Below are 19,550 nucleotides of genomic sequence, written 5' to 3'. Positions count from 1 at the left end.
GGTGTGTGGAAATTGGAGAAAGGTCTAATGATAAAGGAAACATGCTGGGTAGGACATTTGTGGAGATTAAATAACCAAGAAAGCAGGTTGAGGGAACAGAAGAGCCAACTTACCCGAAAAGGAAAACAGATGGACTGTTGGCGCTCTGTCAGTGTTTGAGAAAGCCTATAGATTTTTTTTTTTAAGATTTTTTTTTTAATTAATTTATTTGACAGAGAGATAGCACAAGTAGGCAGAGCGGCAGGCAGAGGGAAAGGGAGAAGCAGCCTCTCTGCTGAGCAGGAAGCCCGATGCGGGGCTCGATCCCAGGAGCCTGGGATCATGACCTGAGCCGAAGGCAGCCGCTTAACCGACTGAGCCACCCAGGTGCCCCGAAAGCCTATAGATTTTTAATGGCAACAATCAGTGTGGTTATACAGATTTCTTTTTTCTTGAGATGCCTAGGACTGTGGGGTCTTAGGGGGAGATATGATATTTTTTTTGGTGAAAGGGGAAGCAAAAAATGAAGGTAAGAAAAGCTAAAGAAGGAAAGTAAAAGCAACCATAAGACATGGGGATATACTGACTGGGTAAAACAGTGGGTTTACATCAAATTCATTTATAGAGTTATTTAAGAAACAGACAAGTTCTGCACAGGCTGTGATCTACTTTGTGGAAGAAGTGTCCTTTTATTCCAGGAATAAGGAGCCCCAAGCAAATTTGTAATTTAAAAAGTTGTAAGTCATTGGATATGCAGTCAGAGTAGTAGACCGCTTTGAATAATCCTTGTAATCTCAGCATGTTAGGAATGGACATGCTGCAAAAGGATGAGGAAGACCGTGTAGGGCAAAAGGTTTTAATCATGTTAAAGCACAAATATGGTATTTGGAAAATAAAGGAAAAGAGCAGAGTTTTTACAGCTTGAGTTTGAGTGGTACTGCGACTGAGCCCATAAAAAGGGATGGGGAGGGATGCCTGGGAGCATCCCTGGTTAATTAAGCATCAGACTCATGGTTTTGGCCCAGGTCGTGATCTCAGGGTCATGAGATCGAGCCCCATGTCGGGCTCTGTGCTCCCCACGGAGTCTGCTGAAGATTCTCTCTCCCTCTCCCTGCCCGTCCCACTTGTGTGCGCTCCCTCTCTCCCTAAAATGAATAAATAAATCTTAAAAAAAAAAATGGAGAAAGTAGAGAGGAGCAGAATTTCCATTCCTTGACCTGAGAGATAGGGCATTAAATGGGCCTTCCAACTTTATTTTGTTGGTAGGAAGGAATCAACTCTTTTAAGCTACACAAATTCTCATTGATAAAGTGTGGATTTGGATGATCCTTAGGATTAATTTCAGCTTTAAGCATAGTGCGAAATTATGAGCATGATTCAAGTCCCGTTATGATCTATGTGCATACAAAACTATTTCAGTTTTACTCAATCCCTGAAATTCCTTAGACCAAAAAAATTGATAAACTTATATAATTCTGTTACTTAATTGTATTCATTGGGTTATAGAGGAAAATTAGATTTGTGGGGGGAAAATGAACTTTAACATATTTATATTTGTGAGAGGCAGCAGAAAATGCTATCTAGTTATTTTCATTGTATCATACATACTCATATTTGCTGTTTCTTATAAGTCAGATAAAGTTTAGGGAGTTAATTTGAAGAGCCCTCAAAAAAACAATAGCAACAAAATGATTCATGAGCACTAAAAAATTAGAGAGCAACTGAATTTTTTTAAGAAGCAATTCAATTACATCAACCTTAGGAGCCAAAAACTTCAGTTTTTATGGTTTTATTAAATTGTAATTATCGAAAATACAGCTTGCAAACAAGAAGACGTTGAAAATTCTCTCTACAAAAGCAAGTAATAAGTTGAAAAATTTAATTTTCTGAGCCAAAATGATATGGAGGATTTCATTTTGGAATTCTATAATTGCATTTTGAAATGTATTGACTTTTGGAAAGAATCTTCTGACAGAACTCTAGTTCCTAATAGTTAAGTTTATATTCTGTATAGGTGTAAAATGAAATTGAAAAACCCAATGATTTTTCAACATATAATTCAGTAAGATGTTTAAAAACTCATAGCTACAACTCATTTCAAGCTCTGTTTTATAAAAGTATATTTCAAAGAAAGATACACTGAATAGAAGTAAAAGTATTGTTCTCATGAACATCTTAGGAACTAAATATACATTTTTTATAAAGTAATGGAACTGAGGAATATCTTCTTTTAATATATGCTTTGAACTTACCAGTGATCTCAGCACTTACATGAATAATATTTTCTCAGTTAGGAGTATGATCTGCAGGGATGCCTGGGTGGTTCAGTTGGTTGAATGTCTGCCTTCGGCTCAGGTCGTGATCCCAGGGTCCTGGGATTGAGTCCCACATTGGGCTCCTTGCTCAGCAGGAGAGTCTGCTTCTCCCTCTGCCTCTACCACCCCCCCTGCTTGCCCTCCCTCCCTCCCTCCCTCTCTCTCTCTCTCAAATAGATAAATAAAATCTTAAAGGAGTATGATCTGCAGAAAAGAGTAAGCTGAAGGAGGAAAAAAATTATTTTCAATTAAGTGCAACTTCCAAGAAGATTGCAATATTATGAAAAATGCTTACAATACTAAAACCATATAGAAAAAAATGTGCCTTGTTCAATAAGATACCAATAACATGCCATTAATAATGACTGATGTGACTGAGAAACTGATTACAGTATGTTGAACATGTTCCAAGATGATTACTCTTCTATTACTACTATGTTCTAAATAATGGAAAGTTGTTTAATTTGCTTTATCATGGGTACATTTTTTATTTAGTTTGAAAATATAATTTGAATAGAGCTATTTTTTTTATGTTCACCAATAAAATAACACCAATTTATCAAGAATTACATCTTTTTTTTAATTGAGATGTAACTGACATGTATATTGGTATACAACATAATGATTTAGTAAGTACATCATTTTAATTGTTATGACCCTTTTCATTCTCACAATGTCCTAGTTTTGAGAATAAATTGTTTGGTCACCCTCCTCTGTTTTAGCATTGAGCAGCTTAGGATAGGTAATAAAGAATCATTGAAAAGTTCTGTGATATTGCTTCACTTTTGTACCTGGAAAGATAACTGCAGTCTGTACATGGAGAAAAGGAAGAGAATGAAGTCAGACTGTTGAGGAATTAGCACAGACAGGGGATGTGTTGCCTTATACTTCTTAAAAATTTTAAGAGAAGGGCATTTTCTTTATCTGTTAATCCACTGACAGACACATAGCACTTACGTTGCTTCTATAGGTTGACTATTGTGAATAATGCTGCAGTGAACATAGGGGTGCAAATACCTTCTCAAGATACTGGTTGCATTTCCTTTGGATCTATATCCAGTAGTGGGATTGCTGGATTGTATGGTAGTTTTACTTTTAATTTTTTGAGGAATCTCCTTACTTTTCTCCATAATGGCTCAACCAATTTACATTCCCACCAGTAGTTTACAAGGGTTCCTTTTTCCCCACATCCTCACCAACACTTTTTATCTCTTTTCTTTTTGATAATAGCATCCTAACTAGTGTGAGGTGATCTCTTGTTGTGATTTTCATTTTCATTTCTCTGGTTATTAGTGATGTTGAACACCTTTTCATGTACCTGTTGGCCTATTGTATGTTCTTTGGAAAAAATATCTATTCAGGTTTTTCCTCATTTAATTATTATTTTTACTATTGAGTTGTATGAGCTCTTTATATATTTTGGGTATTAAAATTGGATTGTATCAATGTTAATATTTAGTTGAAATAACGTATTAAGGTTTTGCAAAATGTGATCATTGGGGAAACTGCAAAATGTATTATTTCTTGTAATTGTGAATCTACAGTTATCTCAATAAAAATTTCAATTACAAGGGAAAAAAATATCAGTATTATCAGATACATGGTTTGCAAATATTTTCTCCCATTACATAGGTTGCTTTTTCATTTCATCCTCTGGCTAGGACTTCCAGTACTAGTTGGACACCCTTGTCTTCTTCCTAATCTTAGAGAAGAAAGCTTTAACCTTTTACCATTGTATATGATGTTAGCTGTGGGCTTATCATATGTGGCCTTTATTATGTTGAGGTGCATTCCCTCTATACCTGATTCACTGAGGACTTTTATGACGAAAGAATGGCAAATTTCATCAAATGCTTTTTCTGCATCTATTGAGATGATATGATTTTTATCCTTCACTTTTTAAAATGTGCATTATTTTTATTGATTTGCAGATGCGGAATCATCCTTGCATCCCAAGGATAAATCCCACTTGATCATAGTGTATGATCCTTTCACTGTGCTGTTGAATTTGGTTTGATAACATTTTGTTGTGGATTTTCGCATCTATGTCCATCAGGGATGTTGGCATGTAATTTTCTTTCCTTTTGAAGTGTTTTTATCTGGCTTTGGTTGGGGCAGGGGGAATACTGGCCTTGTAAAAAAAAATATCTGGGGGGTGTTGCCCCCTCTTCAGTTTTTTGAAAGCCTTTGAGAAGGATTGGCATTAATTCTTCTTCAAATGTTTGGTAGAATTCACCAGTGAAACCATCTGGTTTTGGAATTTTCTTTGTTGGGAGGGTTTTGATTACTGCTTCTATTGCCTTACTATTGGTCTGTTCAGATTTTCTGTTTCTTCACGATTCAATGCTGACAGGTTGCATGTCACATATTTGTGAATTTTCCACCTTTTCTCATGTTTTGATTTCTAGTTTTATACTACTGTGGTCAGAAAAGATGCTCGATATGATTGAAATCTTCTCAAATTTGTTAAGACTTGTTTTGTGGCTCACCATATGATCTATCTTGAAGAATGTTCCGTGTATACTTGAGAAGAATGTGTATTCTGTTTTGGGGAGCAGTATTCTATATATGCCTGTTAGGTTCATATGGTCTAAAATGTTAAAATGTAATTCAGGTCCAGTGTTTCCTTACTGATTTTTTCTTTTTTTAGTGGGAGGTCTGCATAGTCTATCCATTAATGAACTTTTGGTATTAAAGTCCCTACTATTATTGTATTGCTGTCTATTTCCCCCTTCAGTTTTATTTGCTTTATATAGTTAGGTGCTCCGGTGTTGGATGCATGTATGTTTGTAATTTTTATATTTTTCTGTGAATGTATCCCTTTATCATTATATAGTAACCTTCTTTATCTCTTATGACCATTTTGACAGAGTTGATTTGCCTGATGTAAGTACTTTTTTGGCTGCCATTTACGTGGAGGCTATTCTCCGTCCCTTTATTTTCACCCTCTGTGTGTCCTTAAAGCTAATGTGAGTCTCTTAAGGTAGCATATTGTTGATTTTGTTTTGTTTTTTAATTGAATAATTTAATCGATTTATGCTTAAAGTCATTGTTGAATAGCTAAGGACTTAAAATTGCCACTTTATTAATTATTTTTTCTAGTCCTTTTTCTGTTGTCTTCCTTTGTGATTCATTTTTGTAGTGGTATGCTTCAATCTCCCATTATCTTTTGTGTACCTAATGGAAGGGTTTTTTTGTTTTGTTTTCCTTGTAGTTACCATGAAGCTTACATAAAACATTTTATAATAGTCTGTTTTAAGCTGGTAACAATCTACCTTCAATTATACACAAAACTCTGCCCTTCTGCTGCTTCTCTACTCATATTTTATGCTACTGACATCACACGTGACATCTTTTTATATGTTGCATCCATTAACAAGCTATTGTAGTTAGTTATTTTTAATGCTATTGTCTTTTAACTTTTATACTAGACATAAGTGATATACTCCCCACCATTAGGGTATTAGAGTTTTCTGAATTTGACTTCTATATTTATCTCTACCAGTGAGTTTATACTTTTATATGTTTTTATTTTTTAATATCTGTTCATTTCAAATTGAAGAAGTTCCTTTAGCATTTCTTGTAATGTGGTGAACTTTCTAGTGGTGAACTCCCTTAGCTTTTCTATGGGAATGAATTTATCCTTCCATTTCTGCAGGATACTCTTGCCAGGCATGGCATTCTTGGTGGAAGGTTTTTTTTGTTTTTGTTTGTTTTTTGTTTGTTTTTTGTTTTTGTTCCAATGCTTTGAATATATCTTCCCACTCCCTCTTGGCTTACAAAGATTTTTCTAAGAAATACACTGAGAGCCTCATGGCTTTTATGTATGACAAGTCATTTTTTTCTTCTTTCAAAATTTTTGTCTTTGATTTTTAACATTTTGATTATAAGGTATGTTGTGGTAACCTTGTTTTGGGTTGATGTTGCTTAAAGTCCTTTGAGCTTCATGTACCTGGATGTCTACATCTTTCCCAAGATTTGGGAATTTTTCAGCTATTATTTCTTTTTAAATAAGGTTTCTTACCCTTCCTCTCTCTCTTCTCCTTCTGGGAATTCCATGATGTGAATGTTTGTTCACCTGATGTTATTCCATAATTCACAAGTAATTCACAAAAGCTTTCTTCACTCCTTTTTATTATTTTTTGTTCCTCTGACTAATTTCAAATGATCTTCAAGTTTTCTAATTCTTCTGCCTAATTGAGTCTGCCGTTCAAGTTCTTTATTGAATTTTTCAGTTCTGTCATTGCATTCTTCAGTTCTAGGATTTCTGTTTGGTTCTTTTTATGGTTTGTATTTATTTATTAAACTTCCCCTTTTGTTCATGCATTGTCTTTCTCATTTCATTTAGGTGTTTATATGTGTTCTCCCGCATTTCATGGAGCTTCTTTAAGTTGGTCATTTTGCATTCTTTCTCGGACAATTTGTAGTTCTCCATATCTTTGAGGTCAGTTACTGAAGCTTTGTTTGATTCTTTTGTTGGTGTCATATTTGCCTCATTCTTTGTGATCTATGTATACTTCTGTTTGTGCCTATGCATATGAAGGTGGAAACCTCTTTCAGTTTTTACAGACTAATTTTGGCAAGTAAAAACTTTCTTTGGTCAGTTCCTGGGCTAATGAGATCATCTCTGGGATCAAAGTTGTGCTGGGTTGGAGCTGGGTCATGAGGCTCTTGCTGGGCTTGCAGTCATGTTTGCTGTCGGGGAGCCCGTTACCAGGGGCTTAGGCAAGCATGATTCCTGTCTGGCTATTGGGTAGGAAGTACTGACCTTGTTTAGTATGGTGGTACTAGGGCAAGTTTCCACAGTTGGGTCTTAGGCCTGTCCCCAGGTTCATGGATAGGTGTGATTCCCACTAAGCTCTCGAAAGACTCCTGCCAGGTCACAGGGTATATCCCTGGGTGGGCAGGACTAGCCCTAGTATGTGACCTACAGGAGCTGGAACTGAATCCCAGGGCTGCTTTAGGGTCCACAGTATAGATTGAGGTGTGTTTCCTGTCAGGTCCCTGGGTCGGCTGGGAATGCTCCCTGACCATGGCTGGGAAGGGCTGGAGCTGAATTATAGCGTTGTTTCAGGATCTGCTGTCAGACCAACTTTGCTAAACTTACCTTTAGGGGCATGGGTGGCTGTGTCTTCTGGTGGTCCTATGGGTGAGCAGAACTGCTTGTGGACTGCAGGTAGACAGCGTTAGAGCTGAGCCACACGGTCATTTTGGGATCTGCTAACAGACTAAGTTTGGTTGGCCTGACCCCAGGGGCACTGAGGGCATGTCTGGAAATATAAAATAATCTTTTAAAATATATCTGGAAGGATAAAGTAATCCTTACATTTGGTGACATCAAAAGAGGAGGAATATCTTCATAAATGAAAACTGAACAATGCCCTAATTACATGCCTGTCACACATAGCTATTTGTTTATTCTAGCTAATGCAATCTATTTACCAAATTCTAATAGTCTATGTTGAAACATATAAATAATGCAAATCAAATGAAAATATGAATTATATGAGGTTATTAACTAATAAAAATGAATGCATTTCCATCATAAAAATACCTATCAGTAGGATACAAGGGCAGGATATCTGGATCATTATGCAAATGGAACCAGGGAACTTTGAAATAATTTAACTTTTTATTTATTTATTTTTTTTTTAAAGATTTTATTTATTTATTTGAGAGAGAGAATGAGAGAGAGAGAGCACATGAGAGGGGGGAGGGTCAGAAGGAGAAGCAGACTCCCTGCCGAGCAGGGAGCCCGATGCGGGACTCGATCCCGGGACTCCAGGACCATGACCTGAGCCGAAGGCAGTCGCTTAACCAACTGAGCCACCCAGGCGCCCTAATTTAACTTTTTAAAACTTGCTCCATCCAGAATTTCATCTTTGGCCCTCACTGAGGGACACTGCTAGCTCATATGGTGTCTTTGCCTAAACTAGAAGAAAAAGGTACTGATTTTAGTTGGGTATTTTCAGACACAGACACACTCCTGCCAAAATATCCCAGAGAAACACTTGACAAGAGACACATGGGTTGGATTTGGGTGGGTCCCCTTCACCCTTATGACCAAGGTCTCTTCCAGAAGCCACCACCTGTACAATTGTATAACTTGGCCAGGACTCACTGGGTGTAAAGCTTCCATTGATAAGCCCTCCTCTATTCCAATGGAAGCACATAGAGAGGATGGGTAGCAATGTATAAGTACGGAAGGATAGCATTAGCTTACACAAAATCCACACTCAGAAAGGCATACTTAGACACACACAGGCACACGCCACACAAATTGTGAATTGGCATCAATAAAAGTCGATGTTCACATTGCAATTTTCAAGTGACAGAGACAGAATTGACAGGAAGACAGGCTAGCAAAGCAAAGGTTACAGTATTGGAAATGAGAGATTATTAGCACATTGAGGAGCATTTTAGTAGGAGAGAGAGAGCGAGAAAGTTTTAACAGCACTGTATCTCTTTTATTATGATTGCTTTCTTGAAATCCTCTTAACCCAGAGCTAAGTGGATTTCAAAATGATCCCCTGCTAGTCACCGGAATAATATTCCACTGGAACTACCTATACCATTGAAAACGGGTATTTAGGATTCAGACTTGCAGATGAACGAGAAGAAAGAGAAGATTGCATATAGAAAGAACTTATGAAAAATTCAGAACATGGCCACCAAGAATCTACTTAAAAAGTAACTTAAAAAGTTTTATTTATCCATTAAAAATTTTTTAAGAGTAATTTATGAATGGAATTAGTATACACAAGTAAGCTAAGGTTGCTATACATTTCAAATGATTTTTTGACATGGTTATTATATGAAATTAAGAGTAGTAAAGCAAGACCTTCATGGAAAGCAAAACAGAACTATTTAGCATTACCAGAAATAGCAAGCTTCTTAATAAAAAAAAAAAAACATAATTTATTTTCCTCCCTCCTGTATTAAGTCTCTCTTTCTCTAATCACTGTCTTCTGTTGAAATAAACTGTTCACAGCACAGTCGATACAATCAGTGGGAGGAGGAAGTCAGAGTGAGGATCAAGGTTATGAGACAGGACTGAGAGGGAAACTAGCCCTGCAGAATGTGTGCTGACATCAGGCGTGTCCATCATTTGTCCTGCTGGGATGAAACCAATCAGCAGAAGTTAATTCCTTCTTGATCCCTAGGCAAAGGTTTTATTGTGCCTCTTAACAACCATACGATCATGGAAAAGAGAAGGGTACTCACCTTTTCCAGTGACCTTTGGAAGAGAAACTTGATAAATGTGCACCAGAAACTGACAATGATAAATCAACCAGTCCTGACTTGATTAATAACACATTCTTTAGTCTCTTAATGGTTCATAATTGCCGGTTGAGAAGAATGAATAGAATAATTTTGGCAATATACAAATTTAGAATGCAACTTCCTGAAGTGAACTGCTTTATAAAAAATGATGACAAGTTGACTTTAGAAAAAGAAAGGCCTAATGAGAGTGGAGGCAAGTCTGTTACATTCAGTTCAAGACAGCTCCGCAAGTACCAAATGCCACCTGTTTTCAAGGCACAGCAGTTTCAACTTCCTTGCCTCGGTGGACAGTTCTCCGTGGACTTGGGGTTACAAATCACTGATGTGAGAAACCAATCATATCTGAAAACCAATTTCAGTCCTGAGGTTTACTCCCTAGGATAAAGGCAAATGTACCTCTAGTCAGAGTCCTAAAAATGAAAACCCCAATGTGTACTCTCTAATATCCAGTAGTATATTCTCCAAACTTGAGGACAAAGAAATTACTACTTTTTTGCTCTGGTAACTGTTTCATTACCAAATACTGGGAAACAAGAGGTTAGTAATATAGATTATGTCAGATATGTAATTGGAAGTGAGCAATTGCACGTAGCATATCTCTCAAGTATAACAAACACCAGGGTATCTTACAGGTCAGTGAGAAATATGGTCTCCTTAAACATAATTTGAAAGGTTTTCAGTGTTCATTATTGTTTTCGTGGAAAACTTGTGTCCCTGAGAATCTGAAGATGACTGTTCTGAATTTGGTGTTGTCCATGATGGCCCCAGCATCAGGCCAAATGTGTCAGTCTGATGGGCAGTACTTGTCTCAGGAAAGAAAATGAATTCATTATCCATGTATTAATGTAAACAACACACATGACATGAGCCAGGCACCAAAAGGTCTTTGGGGGGAATCAGAATAAGACCTGAGTCTTGTCTTCAAAGGAGACTAATTCACCTTATTGAGGGGCACGGGAACAAGTTGATTATTACAGTGGTAGCCAAGGATCATACCAGGCTACTTTGGGAATACAGAGGAGACCTCTCTCCATTAGACTTGCTGGGGCCTATTTTAAGCCATAAAAAATGAACAAGAGTCATCTACATGAAAATTGAAGAACAATTCAGAGATGGGATGGCATGGTGTGTGGACTTCTCAACCCTGTTGGTCCTGCTGGCATGCTTGAATGGGCTCCTCATAAGCATATCCAACCTCATTGCTCCAATGCAGAATTCACCAACCAATGTTTTTGCCCCATCAGCTTGTCCCTCAGCAGTGCTTCCAAAATGTGGTTGGGGTGTCAGTCTACAAACTGTTGATGGATAGTGATGAGAAGACAGAAATCAATGATGTTTAACATTTTAATAACCATTTGCATTGCTGTGATATTCAAGCAGATGCTGAGTGGCCTTGTCTCCTTGAATAGGATATTGACAAAAATGATCCGTATGCTATTGTCATGGTTTGCATTGTGTTCCCACCCCCCACACATCCCAAAAAATTTGTCAGGTCCTTACCTCAGTATTTGTACCTACATCTTTGTGGATGTAATTAAGTTAAGATGAAGTTATTAGGCTGGTCCCTACTCCAATGTGACTATGTCCTTATAAGAAAAGGTAACATTGAGCACAGCTGTTCACAGAATGCCATCTAAGGGCAGACTCACACAGGGAGAATGGAGCTACAAGAGACAAGGCAAAATTCCCCTCTACAAGTTTAAGGGATAATGGTCCTGCCAGCACCTTGATTTGGACTTCTAAGCCTCTGTAATTGTAAGACAGAAAGGAAACTAATACAGCTATGAGTTGAAAAGTAAAAATATAATCACTAGTCCTTTCTCACAGATATTTGAGAAGTTCTGCCCTAGAGCAGAGGAAAAATTAAATCAGCAGTGGCACAGACAGGGGCCATAAATAACCCAGAGATAAGCAGAGTCTAAAGAAAATTAATGAAAGCAGCAGAATCAGACAGTCATTAGAACTGAATGTCTCAAGCAAGGGGGAGCAAAGCAGAGAAGGTGACAATCTGCCTGGGACTGTTGATTACAACGAGAAACACTTTACCATGCCTCTACCCACTCCCAGCCCCATATGTTTCTAAAGGTGACTTAATTTTATCCAGGACATCTTGGTATTTTCAGAAATGTTTGGGAGAGGACTACATGGAACATACAAATCGTTAAGTGGAAACTCACAACTCTAAAATGTGAATTATAAAAGTAGTTATATTCGACGTGGATGGAACTGGAGGGTATTATGCTGAGCGAAATAAGTCAAACAGAGAAAGACATATATCATATGACCTCACTGATATGAGGAATTCTTAATCTCAGGAAACAAACTGAGGGGTGCTGGAGTGGGGGGTGGGAGGGATGGAGCGGCTGGGTGATAGACACTGGGGAGGGTATGTGCTTTCGTCAGTGCTGTGAAGTGTGCAAGACTGTTGAATCTCAGATCTGTACTTCTGAAACAAATAATGCAATATATGTTGAGGAAAAAAAAAGATAGCAGGAGGGGAAGAATGAAGGGGGGAAATTGGAGGGGGAGACGAACCATGAGAGACGATGGACTCTGAAAAACAAACTGAGGGTTCTAGAGGGGAGGGGGATGGGAGGATGGGTTAGCCTGGTGATGGGTATTAGGGAGGGCACATTCTGCATGGAGCACTGGGTGTCATGCACAAACAATGAATCATGGAACACTACATCGAAAACTAATGATGTAATGTATGGTGATTAACATAACAATAAAAATTTTTAAAAAAGTAGTTATAGGGGTGCCTGGGTGGCTCAGTTGGTTAAGCGACTGCCTTCGGCTCAGGTCATGATCCTGGAGTCCTGGGATCGAGTCCCGCATCGGGCTCCCTGCTCAGCAGGGGGTCTGCTTCTCCCTCTGCCCTCTTCCCTCTCGTGCTCTCTGTCTCTCATTCTCTCTCTCTCAAATAAATAAATAAAATCTTTAAAAAAAATAAAAAAAAAAGTAGTTATATTTTAGGGGTTAAAAGAGGTCACAGGCTTCACTGCTGTGCATCATACACAATTCCAGACCCTTACAGATATTCTCATTGATGTTCACAGTGATAAATTATATTAATTTTTTCATTTCAAAAGGAGAGGGGTGCCTGGATAGCTCAGCTGGTTAAGCATACGACTCTTGATTTTGGCTCAGGTCATGATCTCAGGGTCCTGGGATCAAACCCTTCATCGGGTTCCACAGGGAGTCTGCTTGAGGATTCTCCCTTTCCCTCTGCCCCTCTTCCTGCTCACTCATGCACTCTCTGTCTCTCAAAAAAAAAAAATATTTAAAACAAAAACCAAAAGAGTGGATGAGTAACTTGCTCAAGATAAACAATCAGGTCATGGGAGAGCCAAATTCCAAACCCAGATTTCTCTGGTCACTTCCCCAGAAAAGTTGAGTGAAGTATTTTTTACCACCGGTGAGACTTGAGAATGTGTGTTTATATCTTTGCGTACATATAGACCATTATTAGACACTCAATAAATGCTTGGCACAGTAACAGACAACTTTCTATCAATTCTGACTAACACTCCATTATAAAACCCATTTTACATATGGAGAAGTAAACTCTGGTTCTTTCAATGTTTTTAGAACTGAAAGAATTTAAACAGTAGAGAATCCACCATGCAACCCCCTTCCACAGCCCCAATTTTTTTTCTCAGTACTCGGGTCAGGTCCAATAGTGAAAGCACAAATGTAGACTCTTTTCAGGAGGCCCTGCCTTGTGGAATGTGATAGTTTTTCCATCTGTTATGTTTTTGTCAGAACCTTCAGGCATATGCTTTTAAGTAGTTTGACGTTTAGAAGAAAGGACATGGATATAATATGGAAATTTTCCCTCAAATTGATAAATTCTAGTTTAATTACATTCCACACTATTTCCTCTGTTAGAGGACACTGTTTTCTCACAGAAACTGGGGCAAACCAAGAGGCTCTCATCTATTTGGAAGGAGAGATCACAGTGTAGAGACTCACTGTCTACAGAGTAATATCATAAGTCCAGAATCTAGTAATTGAGAATCAGTTTGGGGATTCTGAATAATAAAGGACATTCTTAGAGAATCAAGATGATAGAGTACTTGTAGGCCCCAGGAATAGAATTCCTAGGTTCAAATCCTGGATATATTTGCCACTCGATATAATCTTGGGATAGTCACTTAACCAATTTGTATCTCAATTTTATTATTTATTTTATTTATAAAATGGGGATAACGTCTTCCTCACTGGATAAGACAATGTTGGCGTATAGTTCATGTTTTATAAATATTTGCTAATACTAGGAGCAGCTCTCCAATATCAGTAGGAATTGGTGTTTGTGAAACAATCTTATAATTTGTAGTAAAAATTAAAGAAAACCACCTACCTGTCCAGCAATTTGTTTTTCTTAGATGTGTCTTCTCTAAATATTTGTGTTTACCTCCTCAAAACTGCCCACCTCAGAAATTTGAAGCAGCTCAGTGGGGGGGGGGGTTGCTTAAAAGTAGAGCTGCATCTTCTATGTGTTTAGTGCAGCTCTTATCTTTACAAACACATTTTCTTCTCTACCTTCTCTATGTTTTCCTTGACTTGTGCATGCTGTGGCAACAGAGAGTGGTACATATTTTAAGAACTGGGAGTCAGAAGACCCAAGTTCTGCTTTTATTGTCCACATTTCTGTCACCACTGTAATTCCATCAGCATGTTTCCTTGTGTGGAAATCAGATTGATAAGTCCCTTCCCTGCTTATTTCAGTGAGTTTCTATGAAGACAGAAGTGAAATTACTTTGAAAAATGTGCAATAATAAATAGAGTAGATAAACCTAGAGAATCTATTTATTTAGTCATAAAGGCCAAAAGAATGCAGTTTTGCTGTAAATAAAATGATGTGTATAAAAATTGTGTGGTTTGGGCGCCTGGGTGGCTCAGTTGGTTAAGCGACTGCCTTCGGCTCAGGTCATGATCCTGGAGTCCCTGGATCGAGTCCCGCATCGGGCTCCCTGCTCGGCAGGGAGTCTGCTTCGTCCTCTGACCCTATCCCCTCTCATGTGCTCTCTGTCTCTCTCATTCTCTCTGTCTCAAATAAATAAATAAAATCTTTAAAAAAATAAAATAAAAAAAAATAAAATAAAAATTGTGTGGTTTGAGTAAAATAGAATGAATTTTAAAATGTATCTTAAAGGACACATAATGCAACATATACCATTTGGAGCATTGGTCTCTGATAGCCAGCATATTACCATTGTATTTTGATTAAGATAGAGTACGGAAAGAATTTTGTTTTTACAAAGTCATTTTTTATGAACAAGTGTACAATGAGTGGTCAGATCTCTAATAGCGTGTTTATCAAACAATTAACAAATCCGAAGGGCCCACTTTCTGCAAGGCAACATAAGGAAAGAAAGCAGAGGAAAGGGGCTATACCATGAGAAAAAAATGAGATCACAGGCACAGAGCAAGGTTCTTCGCATTTATCTTATAGATCTTAAAAATAATACTAAGCCATGGCTATTATTTCAGTTCTACAGACAAAGAAGTGAAACCAAGAAGTCTGACAACTTGCTGAGAGCCACAGAGCTAATTCCAAGCAGGGGCTGGATTCAGACCTGGGTTTCTAGAGGCAAATCCAACATGGGGCCATGTGTCATGGACTCTTCCTTCTAGTTGGAGAAGAGCTGATCATAAAAAAATTAACCTCAAGAGTGCCGTTGATGTCAAAGCAACAAAGTACTTGAAAGACTTTAAGGGCTTTGGAAATAGTAAAACTAAATAAGAAATATAGGCTATTACTAAGGATAAGGGCAGTGATGGGCAAGAGTGCTTGGAGGAGTGGCCAGACATGCCAGCAGTGGTGGGGTTTGAAATACAGCTTGAAAGTCAGGTAGGGTAACCAAAGATTGGTGGGGATTTCAAACATTTCCCACAGGATTCAGAGGCATAGAAGTGGGAAAGATCAGAATGCTAAAGTGATGGCTTACTTGAGGACGTACTCTGTGAGGTTTAATTGAAAATTACAGGCAAATCTATGACAATAAGTTTGCTCTTATGCTTTTTCTCTGTATAGAAATCTCGAGTCAGCAAAAATGAGTGATCATACATTTGTATCAACATATCAGAGTTTTTCCATCTAAAACCTGTTTTTCTGCCTCAGTGAGTAAGCAGTTGGAGCCTGAAATGTAAAAGGTGCACTTATTTCTCATGCAACACACTGTAATGACGGGATGCTCTTAATAGTCCAATCAGAAAGGTCACTGGAGTTATTCAAGTCACCCTTTCAGAGACCACTGGATTTAAATTTAGAAAATTGGATGCAGGCTTCAACTCTAATAAATACAGTATGTGTTTGACCCTGGATAAGGTACTTAGTGCCCGCAGGCTAAATCTTGCTCTCTTTTTTGCAAATAAAAATTTATGCGTTTTTTTTTCACTTGCAAAAACACATTCATTTTCATATTATTTATTGCTGTTTTTATGCTATGGCAACAGAATTGAGTAGTCGTTACAGATATGGCATCACCTGCAAAAACTGAAGTATTTACTGTCTGGCTCTTTACAAATAACATTTGCCAACCTCTGATCTATGGCGCATAACCTATTTATTCCTTACAGTAACACCATGGGGTAGGTAGTTAGTATTCACATTTTACACATGAGGAACCTGAAGCACAGAGATGTTTTGTAACGTGGGCACAGTTGCAAAGCTGTGCAGTGCAGGAGTAAGTATGAAAAGGACTACAGCATTAAAATCAAGAGATACGGTTGTCATGCAGGAATGCACATTGTAAAGCAGGAAAGATTCATGAATCAGCTCATAAGAAGCAGTATGCCCCTAAACATCCATTGTTGAGGCCACATACAAGAGTTTTCAAACTCTAGCTTCTCCACCTTGTGACTTTGTGCCAACTGCTTAAACTAAGTCTCTGTTACCTTATCTATACGTCCGGGTAATTATACTCACCTTGCAAAATTTTGCTGTGAAAATTAGAGCAACTCAGTGCAAGACGCCACATAAAAAAAAGCATGGTACCTTGTGAATGATAAAGTAAGGCTTCCGATGGCTTTATTAATCTTTGTTTTCACAACACTGGCCTCCATTACAATATTTAACATTTAAGATTTAAATTTATTTCCTTGCCTACCTTCCTTTATCCTTCACTAAACTGTGAGCCTCTCAGAGGGAAGAGACATTGCTTATTTGTTTCTGTGCCCCCAGATTTTTGCACAGTTTGCCATAAGAGTGTCAGTAAGTATTCATTGACTAGATGGCCAGTTTCTAAAGCATTAAGGTGGTAGATCTTGTCATGCTCATTCCTTGCTGGGACACATTAGAGGGGAAAAAATGTTCTTTTTCCATTTTAATATTTTTAGGTATAAAGAATGATGCTTCATTTGTTGGTTCTGCATTACGGCTAGGCTTGGGATTTATTGTTGCATTGGATAGTCCGCTTATTACGGCCATTTTTATTCCTTCTTGGTAGAATCAATTAGGTGATCAAGATGAAACGTGTCTATTATTGGATTCAGAAACATTCCATAATATTTCTTCAAGATACTTCTAAATCACCCAGGAATGTGCAACAAATCAGAATGCCTAATTTGCCAAACTCTGATTCTTCTCACTGGGGAAGAAAATGAACATATGCTAAAGGTCGTTGGACAGGTCTATAGTACTCCCCCTGTGAACGTTTCCTAAAATGGTGTCTCTTCTATCACCACAGGCTGCTTAATTCACTTCAGAGTGATTACTTTTTCTTCTGCCCTGAGGCCTTAGACCAATATGTATTTTCTGATCCACAGAACATCCCTCAGTACTAGTGAGGTCTCCTTATTCAGGTCTCAGCCATGCTTCCATCTGTAAAATGGGAGTCGTGATTTCTCCCTCACAGATGTATTAGGAAGATGAATTGAAATTACAAATGCAAGGGAACTGGGAAGGTGCCTGGAAAATTATACTTCACAGTACATGATGATTCCTTCTTGTTGCTTTTTTTATTTTTTTAAATCAAAGATGAGCATTGAAGTTTAATTCATTACTTATATAGCTTATTCTTTCCAAGGAAGCCAGACTAATGACAAAACAGAACAGACTGAATAAAGACCACTTTAGATTTCATATAATACATCTGATGTGTGTTTGTGCATGTATGTATATATGTGTGTATATATATGCTCTTATATATGCCTATTAATTTCTGTCCTGTCTTTCTCAGATTAGGCTGCTTTTATGCAAATCCTCACCCTGATATCTAATAGTTACTAGCCCGATGATCTCAGTTGCTATTGAGGAAAATTATGTAATAAGCACTTTGTAATTGTTATCCCTCGAGTTATTGATACAATTAAAGTATTACTGACTAGGGGCACCTGGGTGGCTCAGTTGGCTAAGCGTCCGACTCTTGATTTTGACTCAGGTCATGATCTTAGGGTTGTGAGGTCGAGCCCCCTGTTGGGCTCTGCACTCAGCAGGGATTCTGCTTGAAATTCTCTCTCTCCCTCTCATTCTGCCCCTACCCCACTCGTGCTTTTTCTCTAAAATGAATAAATAAAAATCTTTTAAAAAATAAAGTATTACTGACTCTCTTAAGCTATTTTTTTTCTTTTCTGATTGTTTTCCATCCTTTTCAATCTCCTTTCAAAAATGTTTATTTGTACCTTATATCCATCAAGAGCTATGGAGATAGAAAAACTGTTGTATAGTTCTTGACCTCAAGAGAAGTAAGTCATCTCAAATACATGTGGACAATGGCAGAAAAAGAGTATAGATAAGAAATAAATGAATCATGAGATAGACTGGTTAGTAGATAAAACAATGATTTTTTTTTTTCCTGAAGTAGAGAAAAGGCCGTGATAGCATAGAGGAAGCAATTAAATAATTTTTGCCTGGCAGAATATGGGAAGGCTTCAAAATTCAAAGACTTTTGATCTGAGTCTTAAAAGCTGAAAAGTCTTTCTCAGATTTACAAACTTGAAGATGGAAGTTTGAGCAGAGGAAAAAAAAAACACGCAAAATCTAAGATGTGTGAGAAATACTTTTATGCTTTTGAGCAAGTAGCTTGTTTTTTTGCTGTAAAATATAGATTGGAACTTAAGTGGTAAGAGTTAGTACTAATTAGGCAGTTAGTACTTATTTGTCAGACCAATGAATTTAAGGCTTGATCCTGTTAAGGGAGAGTTGTTTAACAACTTTAGTCAGTGTTATGACGTGATTATATTTGCATGATCAAAAGATGATTTCAACAACAGGAAACCTGGTAACAGGTATTTGGAAGATTTGTGAATTAAAAATAGGGTGATTGGTATTGAGGTTTTTGCAGTCAAGGTAGGTAAGAGTCAATGGCATCCAGAGGGAGCTAATGGTAAATGTTGGACAAAGAGTGTATATATACCTCTAATATCAGAGCTTTGTGTGTGTGTTTTTAATAAGCCAATATTAATAGAACCTGTTGTCTAGTTAGATGCTGGGAATAATGAAGTATTGAAATAAAAGTAAGGCAAATAAAATGACTTCCTGTCTTCCCTATAACATCCCAAATCTCTTATTACATTATGCTGTACTTGTGAGGGCATTCATCCTATGTTCTACCTATAAGCTAACCAGAGTGCCTAGGATATTTTAGTTAATCAGTGAGTAGTTGTTGAATGCATCAGTGATGAAATTTACAGATCTGGATAATGGAGGATAGAGAGTAGATTTATGGGAGCTAGATAGACATCAGTTTTGGAAATATATGACATGTCTGTGGCTCCATGTTATATACTTCTAGCAAGTACTTCTATGCCTGAATGAAGAGCTCTTGAGAGAACGGGATTGGAGCTATGAAGTCATTAACATTAAGTGGTGATTTAAGATACTGGTATAAAGGAGATCATTTCAGGAGAGAAATGCTGCTCTCTCTCTCTTCTCTTTGTAGCCAGATTCTGTCCGTCTAACCTGTCCTTTACCCTTCCGATTCTTCTTTCCTTCTGTATCTCTTTCCACTTTATTTTTTACCCAAA

This window comes from Neomonachus schauinslandi, chromosome 10, assembly GCF_002201575.2.
Source record: "Neomonachus schauinslandi chromosome 10, ASM220157v2, whole genome shotgun sequence".
In the NCBI taxonomy this organism is placed as follows: domain Eukaryota; kingdom Metazoa; phylum Chordata; class Mammalia; order Carnivora; family Phocidae; genus Neomonachus; species Neomonachus schauinslandi.
The sequence above is the reverse complement of the archived record's forward strand: the minus strand, read 5'-3'. Positions refer to the sequence as shown.